This window comes from Ursus americanus, chromosome 18, assembly GCF_024610735.1.
Source record: "Ursus americanus isolate L20-20 chromosome 18, mUrsAme1.1.p, whole genome shotgun sequence".
NCBI classification, from domain to species: domain Eukaryota; kingdom Metazoa; phylum Chordata; class Mammalia; order Carnivora; family Ursidae; genus Ursus; species Ursus americanus.
The window spans coordinates 27,287,412-27,309,684 of record NC_142144.1 but is presented as its reverse complement, the minus strand read 5'-3'; the positions used below and the strand labels follow the sequence as shown (position 1 = coordinate 27,309,684).

The 22,273-nt window shown below is 35.9% G+C and overlaps 1 long non-coding RNA gene across 1 annotated transcript in view; it reads right to left on the bottom strand.

Annotated features, from left to right (window-relative positions):
• The window catches only part of LOC123781066 (uncharacterized), a 614,912-nt gene that overhangs the window by 75,346 nt on the left and 517,293 nt on the right, over window positions 1–22,273 (bottom strand). The window lies entirely within an intron of this gene.

Below are 22,273 nucleotides of genomic sequence, written 5' to 3'. Positions count from 1 at the left end.
TCCTCCCTACAATCAAGAATTGCAAGAAAAAATACTTCTAGTATATATATTGTCTCAATAAGAAAATGCTTTTTGGAAATCTGTGTTCATGAAACTATATACCAGTGAGATGGCAGCCATCCAGACTATCTTGGAATTCCTCCATTGGGCATCAGCAGAGACCTAAAATTTTGTACCATGGTTTTATACCGCAATCCTTATATAGCATATAGGATGTTCTCCCCGACCACTCTTGCTCTGCCTCTGCCTCTGAAGCATTTTTGCTGCGCTACTTCATGCTCAAGGGCACAAAGGCTATATTCTTTGCAGAATAGCAAGGAGAGTAGATTCTTGGGAGACTGTGTTCTACTTTGCAGCTAGGCTGGGAAAAGAAGCCCACATGTTGGTGACAAAAATGTTCAAGATGACAATAATACAGGAAGGGGCTCTAACACCTGAGGCAAAAGTTGAAGGCAGAACTTGGAAAAAGAAGAGGCCTCAAGCGCAACCCTGAGAAAGTCCTTAAGGCCTTCTGATCGGATGTTCCTCGTTGAGAACCTGAAGTTGTCTAGCACCTGTGCCTACTCTCGGTGAGAAAGCACACGCTGTCAAATACTGTAAGGAGCTTGGAATTCGTGAGGTTCCCTCTGACCTACATTTTATGATAATTCTTTCAGGAAACCTTGGGTTGCATTTCTGCAATCATCTTTTCTGTTTGAATTTGCAGTTACATAAAGGACATATACCTTCTGACCCCATTGATCCAAGAGCCTATAAAAATAAACAAAACTCTTTTTGTTTGTTTGCTTGCTTGTTTTTCAGACATTCAGAAAATGTGACAGAGCAGGTCAAATGTATAAATGTAATGCATACAATTGTGCTTGGTTGTAAAAGCTTCTGAAGTCTTGTCTCTGTTCATTATCAATTACAACACTGCTGAATAAAATAGAAAACTCTCAAATATCTTTATCGGGATAAAAAGTCAATATTTCAGGCCTTAAAACTCATGACAATAACAAAACACTTATTTCCTTGAAAGAGCAAAAATGTGTGTTTTCCCCCTAGTGCTTCCAACATCAAAAATTTATTCTTGTCTAACAGTTTCAGTTCAAGGGCTGGAAATTACTTAATCTCTACATATAACTTCCCTATTTGCACCATATATTGATTCTGGTAAACTTTCACACCGATTTGATAATTTAATCTTCTAAATTAATTTGCAACATAGCAAAGAAAGGCATCAGCAAACAACAAAATGCTTATTTTTAAATTACACAAAAAAACCCTGAATATGCACACAGAAGTAAAAATCTTATCTCTAACAAAAGTAAATAAAATAAAAACTAAAGCCTCCCATCACCCAATTCCCTATTTTCACAGCATTATTTCCTTCCCTGGCTATAACTATTGTTAATAGTTTCCTCTGTAGGTGCTCAGAACTACACACATGCACACAGGGATACCCATGTGTATACATGTAGGTGTATTTATACTCACACATAAATATTTATAAAAATATTACTGTAATTAATGCACTGTTAGACAACCTGCTTCTTTCATTTAACAATAGTACATAGAAATTCGTCATTCTCTTCAACAACTGAACGGTGTTTTATAAGAAAACAATTTTTCTATTGATGGACATGTAGGTTATATTTAATCCTGGTTTTTATTCACTCAATCATTCAATAAATTTCTATTGATTTCCTATTATGTGCCATATTTCTGCTAGGTGTTCAGCTAATAGTGAACAAATCAAATACAGTCCCAGCCTTTCAAGAATGTAGATTCCAGTGAGGGGAACAGAAAAAAAAAAAAGTGAATCAACCATTAAATGACATAATTACAAATTGTGTTCAATGCCATGATGTCAACAAAGATGAAAAAGAGATAGAGGATAATGGGAGGACCCATGTTAAATAAAGTATGCAGGAGAGACTTCTGTGAAGAAGTCATATTGACATCCTAAGGACAAAGAAGCACCCATTTGAAAAGCGGAGAAAAGAGCCTTTTAAGCATAGGGGTAGCATGTGCATACGATCTGTGGCAAGAGGTTGGCATGTTCAAACAGTGGAAGAATGCCTGTGGCCTGGGAGTGCTGAGAGGCAGAATTTTACAAGCTGTTGCAAAGGGACCAGGTGGCGCAGCACCTCGTCTGCCTCAGTAAGGCGTTTAGATCTTATCCTAAATGAAATGGGAAGCCATTAGATAGTGGATTGACATGACAGGTCTTTTTTTCTAGCTTTACTGATATATAACTGACATATTATGGAAATTTAAGGTGTACAACATGATAATTTGATACATGAATGTATTGAAAAATGATACCAAATAAGGTTAATATCTCCAACACTTCACATAATTACCTTTCTTGTGTGTGTGGTGAGAACATTGAAGATCTACTCTCTCTCTCTTTTTTTAAGATTTTATTTATTTATTTGACAGAGATAGAGACAGCTAGTGAGAGAGGGAACACAAGCAGGGGGAGTGGGAGAGGAAGAAGCAGGCTCATAGCGGAGGAGCCTGATGTGGGGCTCGATCCCAGAACGCCAGGATCACGCCCTGAGCTGAAGGTAGACACTTAATGACTGAGCCACCAGGTGCCCCTGAAGATCTACTCTCTTAGCAACTTTCAAGAAATATGTAATAATATGTGACTGTTAACTGCAGTCACTATGCTAAACATTAGATCCCCCAAAACTTATTCATCTCATAACTGGAATTTTTTCCCATTTGACTAACATCTTTCCATTTCCCCCAATGCTCAGCCCATGGCAACCATCATTCTCATCATTCTACTCACTGCTTCTGAGTTCGGCTTTTTTAGATCCCACATGTAAGTGAGATCATAGAGAATTTGTCTTTCTCTGCCTTTTTTCACTTAGCATAATGCTATAATGTATTTTTAAAGAAGATATTTGGCTGCTATGTAGAGAACGAACTAAGAGTCAAGAGGGAAAAACAGGAAGGGTGATTACAGTTAAAAATTATGGTAAAATTGACCAAATACAGTAGTTAATTCTTCCAAGTCAGCAAGGCTCCAAATTATGAGTTTCTCAGTCAGAGTGCAAGCCTCAGGCAGAGAACATCTCATGTTCTCTATATTTCATTCCACCTCTGTTTGCAGATAGGTTCACTTAGCCTGAGTTTAGTGCTAGAGGGTTCTATCATGTCTCAGAAGCACATTTTGAGAATGGTGACAAAGTAAATACTTGACACTTTGGGTTTCTTTTGTAATAAGCTCACGCATGTTTCCTAGGTTTCCAAGTTTCCAAATAAATATAAAGAGCACATTAAAAACCTCATTTTAAAATTTTAAATTGTAGTAAAATATGCACTTTGTTGTGCAACCATCACCAACATCCATCTCCAGAACTCTTTTTATCCTGCAAAGATGAAAATCTGTACCCATTAAATGATACGTCTCTATTCTCCTGTCCCCCAAGTACCTGGAAAACATCTTTGCTTTCTATCTTTATAAATTTGATGATTCTAGGGGCCTCACATAAGTGGAATCATACAATACTTTTCCCTTTGTGACTGGCTTATTTCACTTAGCATAATGTCCTCAGGGTTCATCCATGACGTAGCATGTGTCAGAATACCCTTCCATTTTAAGGTTGAATAATATTCCATTTTGTGTATATACAGCAATTTGTTTATCCATTCACCCATCAATAGACAACTTCAGTTGCTTCTGTCTTTTAGCTATTGTGAATAATACTGCTATGAACATTGGTGTAAAATATCTCTTTGAATTCCTGCTTTCAATTCTTTTGGGTAAAAACCTCATATGTTTTGATAATGATTTTTCCATAGGCAGAGCTCCAAATTCTTGCACTGCCTAATGCATGTTATCAAATTAGAGATCATGAAAATGAGGGACCTAAGGTATAGCCAGAGAGAGAGACAGTGTGATATCGTAGAAAACTGCACAGAATACAAATTCAGCATAGCATGAGTGAAAATCTAGATCCAACTCCTTGTAGGTTTCTGATCTTGGGCAAGTTAACTTTTCTAAGTCTTTGTTTTCTTATCTATAAAATGGCATAAAAATGCCCACACAATGCACCACAAAACTGTTATGAGAATCAAATGGGAAAATGTAATTAAAATACTTTAAAAATCGAAAAAGCAAAACATAAATATGTAATATTAGGTGATAGTTCAGCAACTATGTGTCTTCAAAAGCTTTTTAGTGTCCATTTTTAATACTTCTTTTTGTCTTGTTTTTAACAGATTTACCAATTATTTGTCAATATAATCTTTGCATAATAACGGCACATGTTTAACGTGTACAATTTATTAAGTTTTGGCATGTGTATACTCCTACAAAACCATCATTACCATCAAGATGATAAGCATATCCAATCCCCTCCAACAGCTTCCTCATTGCCCTCATAATCTCTGCCCTGCTGTTCCCACCTCACTACTGTCACCAGCAGATGAGGACAGGCTTTCTGTCTCAGATTTGTCTGCATTTTTTAGAAGTTTATATAAGTGGAATTGTTCAGTGTGTAGTCACTGGTCTCACAGGATGGGTTTGCAATGCCCTAGTTTCCTTTTCACTTGTTAAATGATGTTTTATGGGCCCATCTGACCCCACTGACTTCCTCATAAAAGAAAACCAAGGGGAGAAGTAGGGACCCAGAACACCCTGGGAGAGAGAGATCATTAACATCATATGTATTTACAGCCACATCATTTAAACTGCAAAACACCTGAATCATATTCCAAGCGAATAGTACTTTGAGATTAAGGTGGAAAAGGAAATAAACTGACAAGAGTGCAAATGTGAAGGTACAGAAATGTTCGCTGCAACTTGAAACAGAAAAAAATAATTGAGAAGGACTTAGGTGCTCATTAATAAGTGGTTGATTAAATAATAACTTAAAACTATGTAAGGGCATATTCTGCATTCACTGACATTCAAAGATACCATGACTTAATTTTTTTTTAAAAAGAAGCAAGCTGAAGAATAGTATGGGTGAAATGATTTCATTTATATAAAGTTATCCACAGCAAACTCCCTCCTAACATAAACGAACCACAAATGCAGAATGCATTCTGGAAGGATAACCACCCAAATGTTGATAGTGGCTCTTTTCATATATGGGTGATGAGACTGGTAGTGGTGATGACGAGGGGGCTCTTTTTACTCCATAGCACTTCAATTTTCTACAAAAACTATTTCCTTTGAAAGCAGATAAATAGAAAAGCATGAGGTGAAAAGCATGAGGTGCTGCTGTACCAGCCAGATCTGCTCTCAGCTAGGCATTAACTTTAAAGATATAAGCATAGAAAATGTTTGCAAGGGGTTATATATAAAAATATTAATAATAATTATTTTTGGATAGTGGGATCATGGATTTCTTTTACTTTTAAAATTTCTGTATGATCATTTTTTAAAAAAATCCCAACCCTGCCTCACTGATAATAGTAAATACCTTCTACTTTGAAAGTAGAATAGCATGAAAAGACATTCTAACCTGTTCTTCCAGTCAATAAGGTAAAGAACAGTTCTGTATCTTTGGATACAGTAAAGGGAACAAATTTTTTAACTACTTCTGCTATGATAATGGATGTATTTATGCTTCAAACTTCTTTTTCTATCCAGTATTTGAAGGATCCTCTAAATATAATGGTTATTTTTGTCATAGAAATGCCAGCAATTGTCATAGCATGGGAAATCAATACCAAACTCTCTAATTATTGCACAAAGAAACTCATTCATTATAATGAATTCTCTGCTGTTATTGAAGAACTAGAAATTTAATAAGAGTATCTATTCATAGTCAGTTATTGACCCCAAACTGCCAAGTCATTTAGGACAAGAATATAGGCCAAATAAAGTCACTTGTTAAAGAAGTTATGAGTATGAATAGCCACCCTCTCCTTTATTTAAGCCCATAAAAAGATTTTTTAATATATTGAAAATGTAAAGGACATTATAAAATGAATGAAAACACTGCCAGGGTGAAGAATTTAAAAAGGTGTATGACTAAATCAGGTCTTAGCTTCCTTCCTTACTGAGTAAAGCATCAGGGAGGTGTATAATTTTAAATCATATTTTGTTAGATACAAAACTGAATGACTACATTAGGAAAATTCCCAGAACTGAATAATATATTTCTGAGAGTTTCTGAGATATCTAAAAAATAGTATCTTTAAGGAAAGAAACCATCCCTTAATTACTTGAAAATCTTAGCTTTTAGCTAGGCAGAACTGTTAAATGATTGAATAAATAAACTGGGAATTTATTGATTACATATCTAATCTGCTGAATAGGTATGATGGTAGAGTACTGATAGTGCCAATATCGTTAAGGTGTTCCTTCATTAACCTACTCTCATTAAGCTTCCATTCTTTCTATTCCACCAAAACTACTTTTGCCATGATACCAATGGTCTCCAGCTTGCAAGATATGGTGGTCCTTATTTTACTCTGTTTTACAGTTTTTGGTAGGCTAGATTGCTCTTTCTTTCCTGAAATTATTCTCTTTGCTTCTATGACAAAACATTATCGTGTTTGCTCTCAATCTCCATTGCTGGCTTCTTTTCTTCCAATTAATCTGTAAATGTTAGTGGGCTTGGCAACCAACCCTTTGTCCCTTTTTTCCGTTTTTTCTCTTCTCACACCCCCTTGATCTCAACTGATTATAAATACTGATTGCTCTTTTATGTATCCTCACAGTGCTATCTCTCCCCTGTATTCTAAACTCAGCTATCTAACTGTCTACTGGACATTTCCAGCTAGAGTTCTAGTAAGCATTATCAAAATTAATATGCCCCAAAGAAAACTTTTGATTTCAGACTCTGTCTCCAATCAAAACTGCTCTTACTGCCAATACATAATCCCACCTTCCACCCACTGTCTTGAACCAAAAATGTAGTAGGAGTCATCTTTGATTCCTTTTTTTCTTCATGCTCTCACAACCAATTCAAATCATGTTAGAATGGAAAATATGGACTAAGTCCTCTCTTGTTTCTCTGCCTCCAAACTATCACTTTAGTTCAAGCCACTATATTTTTCCTACACTTAAGCAGTTGTCTCCTAACTGGTACATTTGTTTCCACTCTTTCCATCCACCTTCATTCCCCAATCTATTTTCCACAAGGAATGGTATTTTTAAGGTGTGGATCAAATATTGTTGCTTTGTTTAAAACTTCCCATGATCTTCCACTTCACTTACAATAAAGTAAAATATTCTTATCAAAGCTCACAAGGTCCTTTATGATTTTGTTTCTGCCTACCTTCCCAGCCTCATCTTATTTTTTAAAGATTTTATTTATTTATTTATTTATTTATTTATGATAGAGATAGAGGGAGACAGAGAGAGAGAGAGAGGGAGGGAGACCAGGGGAAAGAGCGGAGGGAGAGGGAGAAGCAGACTCTCCACTGAGCAGGGAGCCTGATGCAGGGCTCGATCCCAGGACCCTGGGATCAGGACCTGAGCCGAAGGCAGATGCTTAACCCACTGAGCCCCCCAGGTGCCCTTCAGCCTCATCTTCTATAATTACCTTTTTACTATGCTTGATAGACCTATTGGATACCTCTCTGTTCACCCTATTTGCCAAACCTAATTCCACCATGAAATCCCTGCATTTGCTCCCATCTTTGTATATAACAGGCTACCCTCCCTCATTCCCCTTTTCAGGGCAGGCCTCTATCTAATAATTAAAAAGTTAGCTTAGATGTTACATTCTTAGAGAGGCTCCATGACCAGAATGAAAGCTCCATGAAAACCAGAATTCTAATGAGTTTGTCTTTCATTTGCATTAAATTGGCAGACTTTAATCGTATTTATTTATAAGAAAGCTTCATACAAAGGAGAAAAGAAAAACATCTTTAAACATTCATTCATTCATTCATTCATTCATTCATTCATTCATTCAACATATACTTATTGCCAGGCACTGTGCTAGGCACTGAATATATGATGGTGAACAAAACAGATTTGGTGATCACAGTTCTCATGATGCTCTGATAAAGATATAGAAGGGTACAGATATAAAACAACTATACACACAAATATAATTATCAAGTGTGACCATTATTATGAAAGAAAATAACAAGGGCTGTGAAAGACAGAATAACTCTGGATGAGTTGGGGATGGAATAATTTAAATTGAATCAGAAAAGTCTTCTATCACAAAATGACATTTCAGGTTAGATTTGAGAAATAAGTAGGAGTCAGATGAATAGGTAGACATGTAGATTGGGATTCTAATAAAGAAACTATTAGGACTACAAAATCTTACGACAAACTTTCATATTAAAAGCTATCTAAAAAGATAGTCGTGATTCACATAATTCATACCCTATGTGATCTGCCATAGAGTCTTCCGGATTTTACTGCCCTCATGGAAGGACTTCTTGAACCATAATCTGGTCCGGTTGCAGACTTTCTTATTCTGGGTCCCACTCAAATTGATAAGTTTTGTTTGTTTTTTGCTTTTGTCTTTATATTTGTAGTACAGAGGTCTGTGTGGTATTCACACTGTGAAATATGCTACTTCCAGAACCCAGAATGGCTCGCTACACATTGGGCTTCCTCCTTTGCAGCAGAAGATGCACTGTGCAATAATTTGGTTTCATATATATATATATATATATATATATATATCATAGATATGATATATATGAAATACATATTTGGTTTCATATATATTTCATAAATATACATTTCATACATAAATATATATTTCATATATATCATATATATGAAATATATATTTGGTTTCATATATATGAATATTTCATATATATATGAAATATATATTTGGTTTCATATATATATATATATATATATATATATATATATATATATATATATATATATATATATATATATATGAGAGAGTGGGGAAGGAGTAGAGGGAGAGGGTAAGAGAATCACAAGCAGTCTCCATACCTAGCATGGAGCCTGACGCGGGGCTCAATCTCACAACCCTGAGATCAGGACCTGAGCTGAAATCAAGACAGACACTTAACCAACCAAGCCACCCAGGTGTCCCTGAGTTTACTTTTTGAGGGGATGTCCCACTGTGCTCCTGATAACTGTCCTAAAAATTTTATAGATGTGGTAAGCCATGAATATTTGTAAGATTTACCTCCTATGCTTTGGAGAGCTATAAAATAAAAAAGTATTGAGAAAAAAAATAATAACATTAAAAACTATTTAGTCATATGGAAAACTTGCTATGTTAGCACAGTATTTGAGTTGCCATATAAAATGGTAGTTATACTGATTACAACTCTAAAATATCATGTAAGAAGACAACTACTAGATGGTAAAATATGATAAATTGATTATTTGGAAAGGGTAACTGTGGTTCATTTTCTCCTAATATTTTAAAAAATTTCTCTTCAAACCAAAGAGGAAAGTAACTTCTTGTATGTCTTTGGCAAAAAAAAAGCAGCAAGGACCTCACACACTAAGTTTGGTGAATTATGTTCTTGCTAAGCTAGTCCATTTTTTAAAAAAATATTTCTTTACCAATTCACAGTACTTGTGCTTCCTCTGTTAATCTGTAGTATTATAGTAACACTTTACTTGTCCTATGACTTTTCTGATTGGCTATTGGCTTCTTTTGTGAAAATTGTAACATGTCCTTTTTGGGAGTTGGTTAAGATTTTGAGGAGGTGGGGAAACAAAGACTCCTTCACTTCCTATCTATCTGGCTTTTGTAAATGTCCTAAATCTCTATAAAATGCCTGCATCCAAGTGTTAAAGTCACTTCATCATCACTGATTCGCTGGAGTTTTCTTTTTGCACCTGATACCAATGGTCTAATAAATTGGCTATACTTTGTAACTCCAGGTGATAAAGATACTGTGGTTGTTTTGGATTTTTTTTTAATTGACCCTGTACCTTTGCCCTGGAAGGATCCTTTCAGAAAGTCTGGAACCATGTAGCTAGGCTGGGGCACATGTTGAAGGAATTAACTCTTAAATGACCCCAATGGTGTTCATCAATGAAATGAGCCCTTTAGTCAGGTTGTTAGAAACCTAGCTCACCACCTGTGGTGATGATGATGATTGATGATGATGATGATGATGATGATGATGATGATGTTACAAGAATTATAAGACTGCACAGCAAGTGCTGAATAATGACCTGGAACCTCCTGGCTATGAGACATGTGGAATTTACCTTAATGCTTACAACCTCAAAACTTGACCCAATGAATTTCATAAATGGTAAGAAATCTTAAATTCCCAGATTATCCCAGAATCAGGTCCTTTCCTTGACTAAGCACAGAATCAGCTGTAGACCTCAGGGAAATGGAAAGGGGAGGTTGGAGGTGTTGGCCTAACATTTGAAGCTGAGTTGAGTCTGCTTGTTGTTGATTCTACTCTGAGCATAGGTACCTCAGTTTCCCAGATCTCATCTTAACTTCCCTACACATGAAGAGAAAAGGAAAAGTTTTAAAAAATGTTGAGCACCTATCATGTTACAGTGACTACAAAGCACATATTTTAAATGATGGTATTTCATTTTCATCATGTTCCTTCCACCTGGCTTCATAACATCCATAATAGTGGTGAAAATGTAACACAAAAGTAGAGTTTTCCCAGCAAGTGCAGAGCTGGAATATGAACCCAGAGCTCTCTGACTCTAAAATTGCTCATTTGACATGATGTGTCTTTTTTCATAGCAAGTATCCAGTGACAAAACCTCTCCCCATTTTCCCTGTGCCCCAGTGACTTCCTGCCTGCCATGTTCTCCAATTCCTATTAGAGGTTAGATTTCTTACCTTTTACTCAGTTCTTGGATGTTCTTCCTCTAAACCTGGATCTCTCTATTACTACTCAGAGCTGACTGTTGGCTTTCACCTTGGATCATTACCAATCATTTGCTTCATTTGTTCTTAGACAGCTGAGATCTGTGGTTTACCATGTGTGATGGTTAATTTTATGTGTTAACTTGGCTAGGCTATAGTACCCAGCCATTTAATCAAACACTAATCTAGGTGCTACTGCAAAAGTATTTTGCAGATATGGCTAACATCTACAGTCATTTGACTTTAAAAGAGATTGCCCTTGGAAATGTAGGTGGGCCTCATCCAATCAACTAAAGGCCTTGAGAGCAAAAACAGGTTTGTAGGAGAAATTCTGCCTCAAGACTACAGTTTCAATACCTCACATCAACAAGAGAAAGGATAAAAACAATATGATCATTTCAATAAATGCAGAAAAAGCATTTGACAAAGTACAACATCCATTCATGATAAAAACCCTCAACAAAGTAGATTTTGAGGAAACATACCTCAACATAATAAAGGCCACCTATGAAAAACCCACAGCTAACATCATACCCAATGGCAAAAACTGAGAGCTTTTACTCTAAGGTTTGGAACAAGACAAGAATGTCCACTTTCACCACTTTTATTCTACATAGGGCTGGGAACCCTAACCACAGCAATCAGACAACAAAAACAAATAAAAGGAATCCAAATTGGTAAGGAAGAAGTACAACATTCACTATTTGCAGAAGAATGATACTATATATAGAAAACCCTAAAGATCCATCAAAAAACTACTAGAACTCATAAATGAATTCAGTAAAGTCACAGGATACAAAATTAATGTACAGAAATCTGTTGCCTTTCTATACACTAATAATGAAGTAGTAGAAATAAAAATTAAGAAAACATTCCCATTTACAATTGCACCAAAAATAATAAACTACCTATGAATAGCCTTAGCCAAAGAAGTGAAAGACCTGTATTCTAAAAAATATAAAACTTCGATGAAAGAAATTGAAGATGACACAAACAAATGGAAAGACATTCCATACTCATGGACTGAAAGAACAAAGATTGCCAAAGCAATCTACACATTTAATGCAATCCCTATCAAAACATCAACAGCATTTTTCACAGAACTAGAACAAATAATCCTAAAATTTGTGTGGAATCACAAAAGACCCCAATAGCCAAAGCAATCCTGAAAAAGAAGAATAAAACTGGAGGTATCACAATCCCAGATTTCAACATATACTACAAAGATGTAGTAATCAAAACAGTATGGTACTGGCACAAAACTAGACACATATCAATGGAATAGAACAGACATAAATAAACCCACAATTATGTGGTCAATTAATCTTTTACAAAGGAGGAAACAATATCCAATGGGAAAAACAGTCCCTTCAACAAATGGTGGTGGAAAACTGGATAGGTACATGCAAACAATGAAACTAGACCAGTTTCTTATACCATACACAAAAATAAACTCAAAATGGATTAAGGATCTAAATGTGAGACCTGAAACCGAAAAAGTCCTAGAATAGAACACAAGGAGTAACTTCTTTGACATTGGCTATGGCAACTTCTTTCTAGATATGTCTCCTGAGCCAAGGAAGACAAAAGCAAAAATAAACTATTGGGATGACATCAAAATAAAAACTTCTGTACAGCAAGGGAAACAAAACTAAAAGGCAACCTTCAGAGTGGGAGAAGATATTTTCAAATGACATATCTGATAAAGGGTTAATATCCAAAATATATAAAGAACTTATCAAACTCAACACCCAAAAGATAAATAATCCAATTAAAAATGGGCAGAAGACATGAACAGGCATTTTTCCAAAGAAGATATCCAGATGGCCAATAGACATTGAAAAGATGCTCAACATCACTCATCATCAGGGAAATGCAAATTGAACCTACAAGGAGATATCTCCTCACACTTATCAAAGTGGCTAAAATCAATAACACAAGAAACAAGTGTGGCAGAAGATGTGAAGAAATAGGAAGACTCTTGCACTATTGGTGGGAATGCAAACTGGCGCAGCCACTCTGAAAAGCAGTATGGACGTTCCTCAAAAAGTTAAAAATAGAGCTATGCTATGACCCAGCAATTGCACTACTAGGTATTTACCCAAAGAATACAAAAATGCTAATTCAAAGGGATACATACACCTCAATGTTTATAGCAGCATTATCTAGAATAGCCAAATTATGGAAACAGCTCAAGTGTCCATCAACTGATGAACAGATAAAGAGGATGTGGTATATATGACAAAGGAATATTACTCAGCCATAAAAAAGAATGAAATCTTGCCATTGGAACAACATGGATGGAGGTAGAGAGTACTATGCTAAGCAAAATAAGTCAGAGAAAAACAAATACCATATGATTCCACTCATCTATAGAATTTAAGAAACAAATGAACAAAGAAAAAAAAAAACAGAGAGAGAGAGGCAAACCAAAGAAACAGTCTTTTAACTATAGAGAACAAACTGATGGTAACCAGAGGGGAGGTTGGTAGGAGGATGGGTTAAATAGGTGATGTGGACTAAGGAGGGCACTTGTGATGAGCACTGGGTGTTGTGTAGAAGCGCTGAATCACTATATTGTATACCTGAGTCTAATATTACACTGTATGTTAACTAACTGGAATTTAAATAAAAACTTACAGAAAAAAAATCAATGTGCTGACTCGGTTAATAGACAATCTGTTGCTAATCCAATATTTGAAAAATTTTGGCAAAGTAAAAAGTTGATAAATCTATAAAATTTATGGATCATATCTATGTGGCATTGATTTGTTCATGCACAAAGAAAGCACTTAACAAATTTGAGTTTTAATTGAAGCTATAATTCTTCCTCATTTATCAGTTTCTATGAAAATTCAAAAATAATGCATAATACAACATGCAATTAAAAAGGTTAATTAATCTGGATTAACAGGAAAATATTGTCATGATATTGAGTTGTTTACTGAGAATTATCCATTATATTTTTAGCCTTTATAACCACCAGATCCTGGTATGTTTTAACTGAACATTCCTTTTCTGTAAATTGATATGCCAATGTGCCTTGTGGCTTGATTGATCCTTCAATCATACATTTACTTATCAAATGTTTATTGGGAAGTTTTATTATAGGTATTGTGCTATGCTCTAAGGACTACAACAGTGAGAACAGGGACCCTTCCTCTCTTCCATGGACCCAGCTAAATAAGATATATCCCAGCAATCAGACAGTGAAGTGAGTGTTACAGGGGAGGATAAATTGCTTTGGTAACACTTGGGAAGGCAGCTAATCCATACCTTGGGGATCAAAAAAGGCCAAGAGCAAGTAAGAATTAACTAGGAACTGATCGATGAGTGAGAGCTTGGTGAAGAGGAACAGGGGGAAGGAGGATGTTTGCTTTAGAAAGAGAGACATTGACTGATAAAGACCAAGGGATGAGAGAGTTCCTAGGGTGCTCAACAAATGAATATATCTGGAGCTTATAAAGTAAGGGGGGGTTGGAGGTGGAGAGAGTGGTGGTAAGAAAAGAAGCTGAAGACATAATCAGGGACAAGGCTGTAAATGTCACATAAAGGAGTCTGGACTTGAACCTGATGGTGATCTAGACTCTAGAGCCTTGCATCTTAAACTGAACCAGCAACATAAGCATGGGAACTTATTCCATGCACAGCCCTACCTGACTTATCTAGTCAGAAGTGGCATTGTAATAAGATCTTCAGGTAACTCATATACACGTTAAACTTTGAGAAGCACTGATCTATAGCCATTCAATGACTTTAATCAGGACATGCTGAAACAGATCTTTGACCTGAATTAGCTATTTCTATGGGTTCTGATCTGACCTGGAACTTTGTTTCTTGGGAACTTCCCAGGTGGCTCTTGGCTGCCCTTCAGATCTCATCTGCTCTCACCTTCCCTGGTCTCATTCTGTTATAGTCAGACCTGCTTTAGGAAGGTGCCTGTTTCTGAATACAGGAAACATGCTTCAGTTGGAGAGACTTGCTTTGGCTTAAGATTCTGCCTTGAAAGCTCTATTCCAGATATCGACACTTGTTCCCTCACTTGTTCCCTCTAGTCTGTGCTCAAATATCACCTCTGCAGAAAGACCTCGAGACCTCCCTATCCAAAATACCTGCCCTTTCATTCACCTTTACCTTAATTTTTATCATAACATACGTCACTACATGACATTACATGTTATATGTCATATAATTTTATTTTAAAGGTTTATTTATTTGAGAGAGAGGTGGGGGGAGGCAGAGAGCAAGGGAGAGAGAGAATCTCAAGCAGATTCCCTGCTGAGCACAGAGCCCACCGCAGGGTTTGATCTTAGGACCCTGAGATCATGACTTGAGCAGAAATCAAGAGTTGGATGCTTAAGTGATTGAGCCAGGTAGGTGTCCCTAGTTTTATTATTTCTTTTAATAAGTGGTTGCTTATTTGTTTGTTTACTACTGGACTCTCCCACTACAGTATAAGTCCCATGAAGGCAGGAAGTTTTCTCTCATTTTTATTGCTGTACTTCTAGCACCTAGGTATTCAATGGATGTTTGGGATGACTGAATGAATGATTTAGAGGGTTAGTTAAAACAAAAAGAATCAAACACCAAATGCATGGACTGACTCTCCCAAACAAACATTCATTCTGCAGTGCAAAAGAACTAACCCCCCCTAAGTTTAATGGCACAGTGGGAGTGAGAGCTCACAGAAGAAATTTTCTTACTCTCAGAAGGTATTGTAGAAGTCCTGGTATGATGGTAAATGTTCCTATTCATTGGAAGATTTAGGGATCCTAGGGTCAAGAGTAACTGATGTGTGTGTGCAAAAGCCTGCTATATTTTAAAGACAAGGATGAAGTGAGCATCTAAATTAAAAAAAAAAAATCAAACAGCAAGACTCAGCCGCTGCTGTTGACATAGGGGAATCACAGAATTTATCTTCAAGGATCCAAAGAAAGAGATGCCATTATCCCTAAGAAATTACGCACACACATTAATCAGTCACTAAATACTCTGTAAATACCTACTGACTGACTGCTTTGCATCAGATTCTGTTCTAGGCATCGGAGGTAAAGAAATACACTGAAATCATCTAGTGCCTGATTTCATGTTTCTTACAGTCTGGGGTGGAGTCAAGGGGACCTCTCCAGGTAGGACTAAAGTAGTTCTCTTTCTACTTGTTTTTGTTTCCCCTTGCCTATAACACATATATACTACTTCATATCCTATATTATTAGGATTATTATTGCTACAAATATGTACCATTTTGTAAGACTGTATTGAGGTAAACTTCATAGAAAATTAAATTCACAGGTTTTAACTGTAGATTCTGATGGATATTGATATATGGATACACCCATCTTACCACCACCACAGAACATATTCATTGCACATATATTATTTTGATGTCTTCCTGATGAACTTACTCTCCTACCCTTATTAAATGTCCTCTTTATCTCAGGTAACACTCCTTGTCTTAAAGTTTGTTTTGACAAGCTTGGTTAAAGGTATAACTTATGTAAAATGGCTAGAGTCATCTCTCTCTCTCCCTCTCTCCATACTCATCTGATGTCTAAGTATTTAAATCAGGCCAACTGATCTGAGCACAGCAGACCCAATATCCAGGAAGAGAATGTTCTGAGAAACTCTTACCCTTACCATAAGTAAAGATACAGATCTTTATGTGCCTTCTTCAATTCTTCAATTTCACTTCCTGCCCTGTGCGTTTATGGCTTGAGGCTGTTCACTTCCTTTCTTGCATTCATTTCCATATTTAATCTTGTATTGGGTAGCTGAGATGGTGTCTGACTTTGTTTTTGTCCTTAAACATGATAATTTGTACACTTAAGGCTCAATTGGCTTCTGTTTCTCTAGGTAATTACTCTGCCAGATTCAGCCTTGTCTTCTGATAGCAAGCTAGTATTGACCTAAATGGACAATGCAGCTTTAGCAGGACCTCTGGGAGGAAGGACTACTGCTGGGGAAAGTCAGCCCTCAGTTTTGGTGAAGAAGCATGAAGACAATCTTTTTCTTGAGCTTTATTTAGTTATAGTCCCAATTTAAGTACACCTCCTGGTTTCCTTGGATGGCTTTTGAGTATTTCCCAAGCTTCCTGTAGCAACATATCTACAAATCTACTTTTAGTTTGGTCACTTTTCTTCCTGCCTACACTTATCCAATTCAGTGTTGATTTTTAGTTAACTTGCAGAGGGTGATTTTCTGTCTAAATTCTGAGGGTAATTTACTTTATTTCACAATAAACAGGTATTTGGGGACTTCTACTTTGCCAGCCATTCTGCTAAACACAAAGCTCAATAGTTAAGAGAAAAGTTATACATGCAAACAAGTCATTATAATGCACTTTGAAAAGCCTTTTATAGGGGCGCCTGGGTAGCGCAGTCGTTAAAGCGTCTGCCTTCGGCTCAGGGCGTGATCCTGGCGTTCTGGGATCGAGCCCCACATCAGGCTCCTCCGCTATGAGCCTGCTTCTTCCTCTCCCACTCCCCCTGCTTGTGTTCCTTCTCTCGCTGGCTGTCTCTATCTCTGTCGAATAAGTAAATAAAATCTTTAAAAAAAAAAAAGAAAAAGAAAAAGAAAAAAAAAAAAAGAAAAGCCTTTTATGATATAAACACCAAAATGTACTTATCCTGACAAACATCAAAGCTTTATAGGGATGTAAGCCACAGCTTCTCAAGCAGCTTAGTGCAGCATGTAATATAACAGACCAATGCTAAGGGTTCCCAGAAAATATGCAAAGGTGGTCTAAGGAGTATGTAATTCAAAAATTTCCACAAGAAATTCAGCATTCTATAAAGGTAAAATATATCACTAATGGGCAGAATAAACACATCTAATCTTGTTTGTGTTCTTTTTCTTTGGTTATCCAAAGCTGCAAGACAGAAACTATACATTTAAGGAATGCTTTGTGGTCTGGAAGTTGTTAACTTGAAATTGTTTAGAGTTCCTTTACCCCAGAAGAATATGCTGATGCAAGTGATTAAAATTCTGCCACTCTTCTGAGTGTCTTTGTAAAATCATAAAACACACAAGGATGTTTCATGTATACTGGAATAATTGTTCTTAAGCAAATTACTTTGTGTAGGTCAAATGTGAAACCCAACTCTTTCCAGCAATACCAACAAATAACTCAAAAGAAATACAATGCCTACGTGTTCTCCCAAAGCCTCTAACTACACATTATTATAGGCACGCATGTCCTGTTATACAAGGTTGTAATTTTCATTTTACTCTGAGATAGTAGTTGTATCTTATGGATAATGCCACACCCCTGGGGGAAGGATATCTCTTGAGGAAGAAACTAGGAGTGAAAAAGCATATTCTTAGAGGTAATAAGGAATACCTAATCATAACATTATGGTTCCAAATCTTAGAGGGAGAAAATTGTAACTCTAAGGACAAACATGACAGAATTGACATGCACAAAGTCATCTTAATATATTTTGAAACATATCATTTCTATTTGTTTAATTTAAAGGAAGAAAAATCACATTTCTTAATTAAAATAGAAGAAAAATAAAAGATGACAACCCTATTACTCATCTCTTAGGGGTATTAACTCTGCTGTTGGTAGTGTGTGTGTGGGGTGGATGGGTATGGGTATATGTTCACATGAGAGAATCTGATGGATTACATTGACATAGAAGCATTGGAGATAGAAGGGGAAAGTAAGGGGATTTAGGAGGTGTAATTAGAGAGTGGAGGTGGATGGAGTAAGTGTAAAGAAGGGAATTGGATGTATTTGAAACCATTCTCCAGTACTAAATAAGAGATGGCATTTAAAATATAGCATTATGTATTCACAAATCAATGTCATACACCACATCAACAAAACAAAGGATAAAAATCATATAATCATTTCAATAGATGCAGAAAAAGCATTTGACAAGATTCAACATCTGTTCATGATAAAAGTTCTCAATAAAATAGGATTACAGGGAACACACCTCAACATAGTAAAGGCTATATATGAAAAACCCACAGCTAACATAATATTCAATGGTGAAAAACTGAGCTCTTTCCCTGTAAGGTCAGGAACAGGGCAAGGATGTCTACTCTTGCCACCTTTATTCAACACAGTACGAGAAGTCCTAGCCACAGTGATAAGACAAGAAAAAGAAAAAAGAGGCATCCATACTGGTAAAGAAGAAGTTAAACTATCATTATTTGCAGATGATATGATACCATATATAGAAAATCCTACAGATTCCACCAAAAGACTATAGAAATAATAAATAAATTCAGTAAAGTGGCAGGATCCAAAATTAATCCCCAGAAATTGGAAGCATTTCTATACACTAACAATGAAGTCACAGAAAGAAAAATTAAAATAACAGCACCATTTACAATTGCATCAGAAAAAAAAAAACCTTAATCAAAGAGGTGAAAGACCTGTATTCTGAAAACTATAAAACACTGATGAAAGAAATTGAAGATGACACAAACAAATGGAAAGATATTCTATGCTCATGGAGTAGAAGATCCAATAATGTTAAAATGCCCATATTACCCAAAGCAATGTATAGATTTAATGCAATCACTATCAAAATACCAACAGCATTTTTCACAAAACTAGACAAATAATATTAAAATTGTATGGAACCACCTAAGACCCTGAATAGCCAGAGCACTTCTGAGAAAGAACAAAGCTGGAGATACCACAATTCCAGATTTCAAGATATACTACAGAGCTATACAGAGTCAAAACGATATGGTACTGGCGCAAAAATAGACACACAGATCAACAGAACAGGATGAAGATCCAAGGGAAAAAACCAATATATATATGGCCAATTAATCTATGACAAAAGAGGCAAAAATATACAATGGGAAAAAGGCAGTCTTTTCCATAAATGGTGATGAGAAAACTAGATGGCTACATGTAAGACAATGAAACTGGATACTTTTTAACACCACACAGAAAACTAAACTCCAAATGGATTAAAGATTTAAATGCAAAACCTGAAACTATAAAAATCCCAGAAGAGAATATCGGTAGTAATTTCTCTGACATCAGCCAGGCAACATTTTTCAAGATAGGTCTCCTAAGGCAAGGAAAATAAAAGCAAAAAGAAACTATTGGGACTAACTCAAAATGAAAAGCTTTTGCGCAGCAAAGGTAACCATCAACAAAACAGAAAGACAACCTACTAAATGGGAGAAGATATTTGCAAATGTTATATTGGATAAGGGGTTAATATCCAAAGTATAAAAGAACTCATACAACCTCAACACTAAAAAAATAATAATAACAATAATCCAATTAACAAATGGGCAGAGGACCTGAATAGACATTTTTCCAAAGAAGATGTACAGACGGCCAATATGAAAAGATGCTCAATGTCACTCAGCACCAGGGAAATGCAGATCAAAGCCACAATGAAATATCACCTCACATCTGTTAGAATGGCTAAAATCAGGAAGAAACAAGTATTGGTGAGGATGTGAAAAAAAAGGAACCCTTGTGCATTGTTGGTGGGAATGTAAATTGGTTCAGCCACTGTGAAAAACAGTATTGAGGTTCCTCAAAAAATTAAAAATGGAAATACCATGTGATCCAATAATTCCACTACTGGATATTTACCCAGGGAAAATGAAAACACTAACTTGGATACATGCATTTCTATGTTTCTTGCAGCATTATTTAATAGTCAAGACATGAAATGCATTTCTATGTTTCTTGCAGCATTATTTAATAGTCAAGACATGTAATAAACCTAAGTGTCCATCAGTAGACAAATGGATAAGGAAAATGTCATACACACACACACACACACACACACACACACACACACGCTTTTACCTGCACAATGGAATATTACACAGCCATGAAAAGGATGAGATTGTGCCATTTGAGACAACATGAATGAACCTAGAGAGTATAATGCTATGTGAAATAAGACAGACTGAGAAAGACAAATATATACAATTCCATTCATAAATAGAATCTTAAAAAATGAAAACAAAAAGCAGTTTCAATTTTCCCAACACCATTTGTGGAACAGACTGTCTTTTTTCCATTGGCTATTCTTTCCTGCTTTGTTGAAGATTAGTTAACCACAGAGTTGAGGGTCTATTTCTGGGTTCTCTATTCTGTTCCACTGATCTATGTGTCTGTTTTTGTGCCACTGGATTCTACTTCTGAAACTAATAATACAGTATATGTTAACTAAATTGAATTATTGAGTTTAAATTTAAAAATATCTTCTCTGAAAAGAAAAAGCAGAATCAGTTCTATAAATACAGAGAACAAACTGATGGTTGCCAGAGGGTAGGAAGTGAGGGGTTGGGCAAAAAGGATGAAGGGGAGAGGGAGATAGAGGCCTCCAGTTTTAGGATGAGTAAGTCAGGAATAAAAAGCAGAGCATAAGGAATATAGTCAATGATACTGTAATAGCAATGTAATGGGAGAGATAGTAGCTATACTTGTGGTGAGTATAGCATAATGTATAAACTTGTCAAATCACTAAGTTATACACTATACACCTGAAACTAGTAAAACATTGTCAACTATACTCAAATTAAAAAAATAAAAAATAAAAATAAAAAATAGTATTTTGCACCTTAATGTCATACGCCTTTGTCAGACCAATTGGCTCTATATACTTTCTTTCTTTCTTTTTTTTTAAAGATTTTATTTCTTTATTTGAAAGAAGAGAGAGAGCGAGCGAGTGAGCAGGGGGAGGAGCAGAGGGTGGAACACGCAGACTCCATGCTGAGTGCAGAGCCCAATGTGGGACTTGATCCCACAAAGCTGAGATCATGACCTGAGCCGAAATCACAAGTTGTACACTTAACAGACTGAGCCACCAAGGCATCCTGGCTGATATACTTTCTTATGATACTTGGAAGATTCTAAATGAATTCAGCTCTTCTAATTAGAAAATAAGTTTTGAAATATGCAAACAACAGGAAAATGATAGTGTAGCTGGAGTAAATATCACCATTAGTATTCATTTTTCTATTATGTCTTTATGTCTAAGGCTATTAATCAATCTATCTCTCCTTTTCCCTCTTCATTGGTTCCTTTCTGCTCTTCATTGAATAGCTTACTATTGAACACTTTCCAGGCCCTGCATAACTCTTGGGGGGGGGGTGACAAAAAGGAAATTCATAGGTAATAATCTTCAGATATGGTCAAATATTCTAAAAAACACTGCCAAAATATTTCCCACAACATTTTTTTAAAAGCCAAAAAACTACTTCCTAGTCTGCTAATGTTCCAAATTTAACAAGAGTTTAAACTGGGAATTCATATTAAAGTCTCACCTGGGAGTACAGTATTTAGGTCAATTTTTGTGACACTCTTCAAATGCATCATATTTTCAAGGGAAGCATAGTAGAGTGGATTTATATATAAAGTAAATGAAAATGTTAGATGTTGATATATTTTCATTTTAAAAATATTGTGATACAGTCTTAAAATATCTATTCTGAATATATCACTCATTTAAGAATATTTATAATTTATGGATACAGAAAAAGAGATAACAAATAAATACCCAACAGTC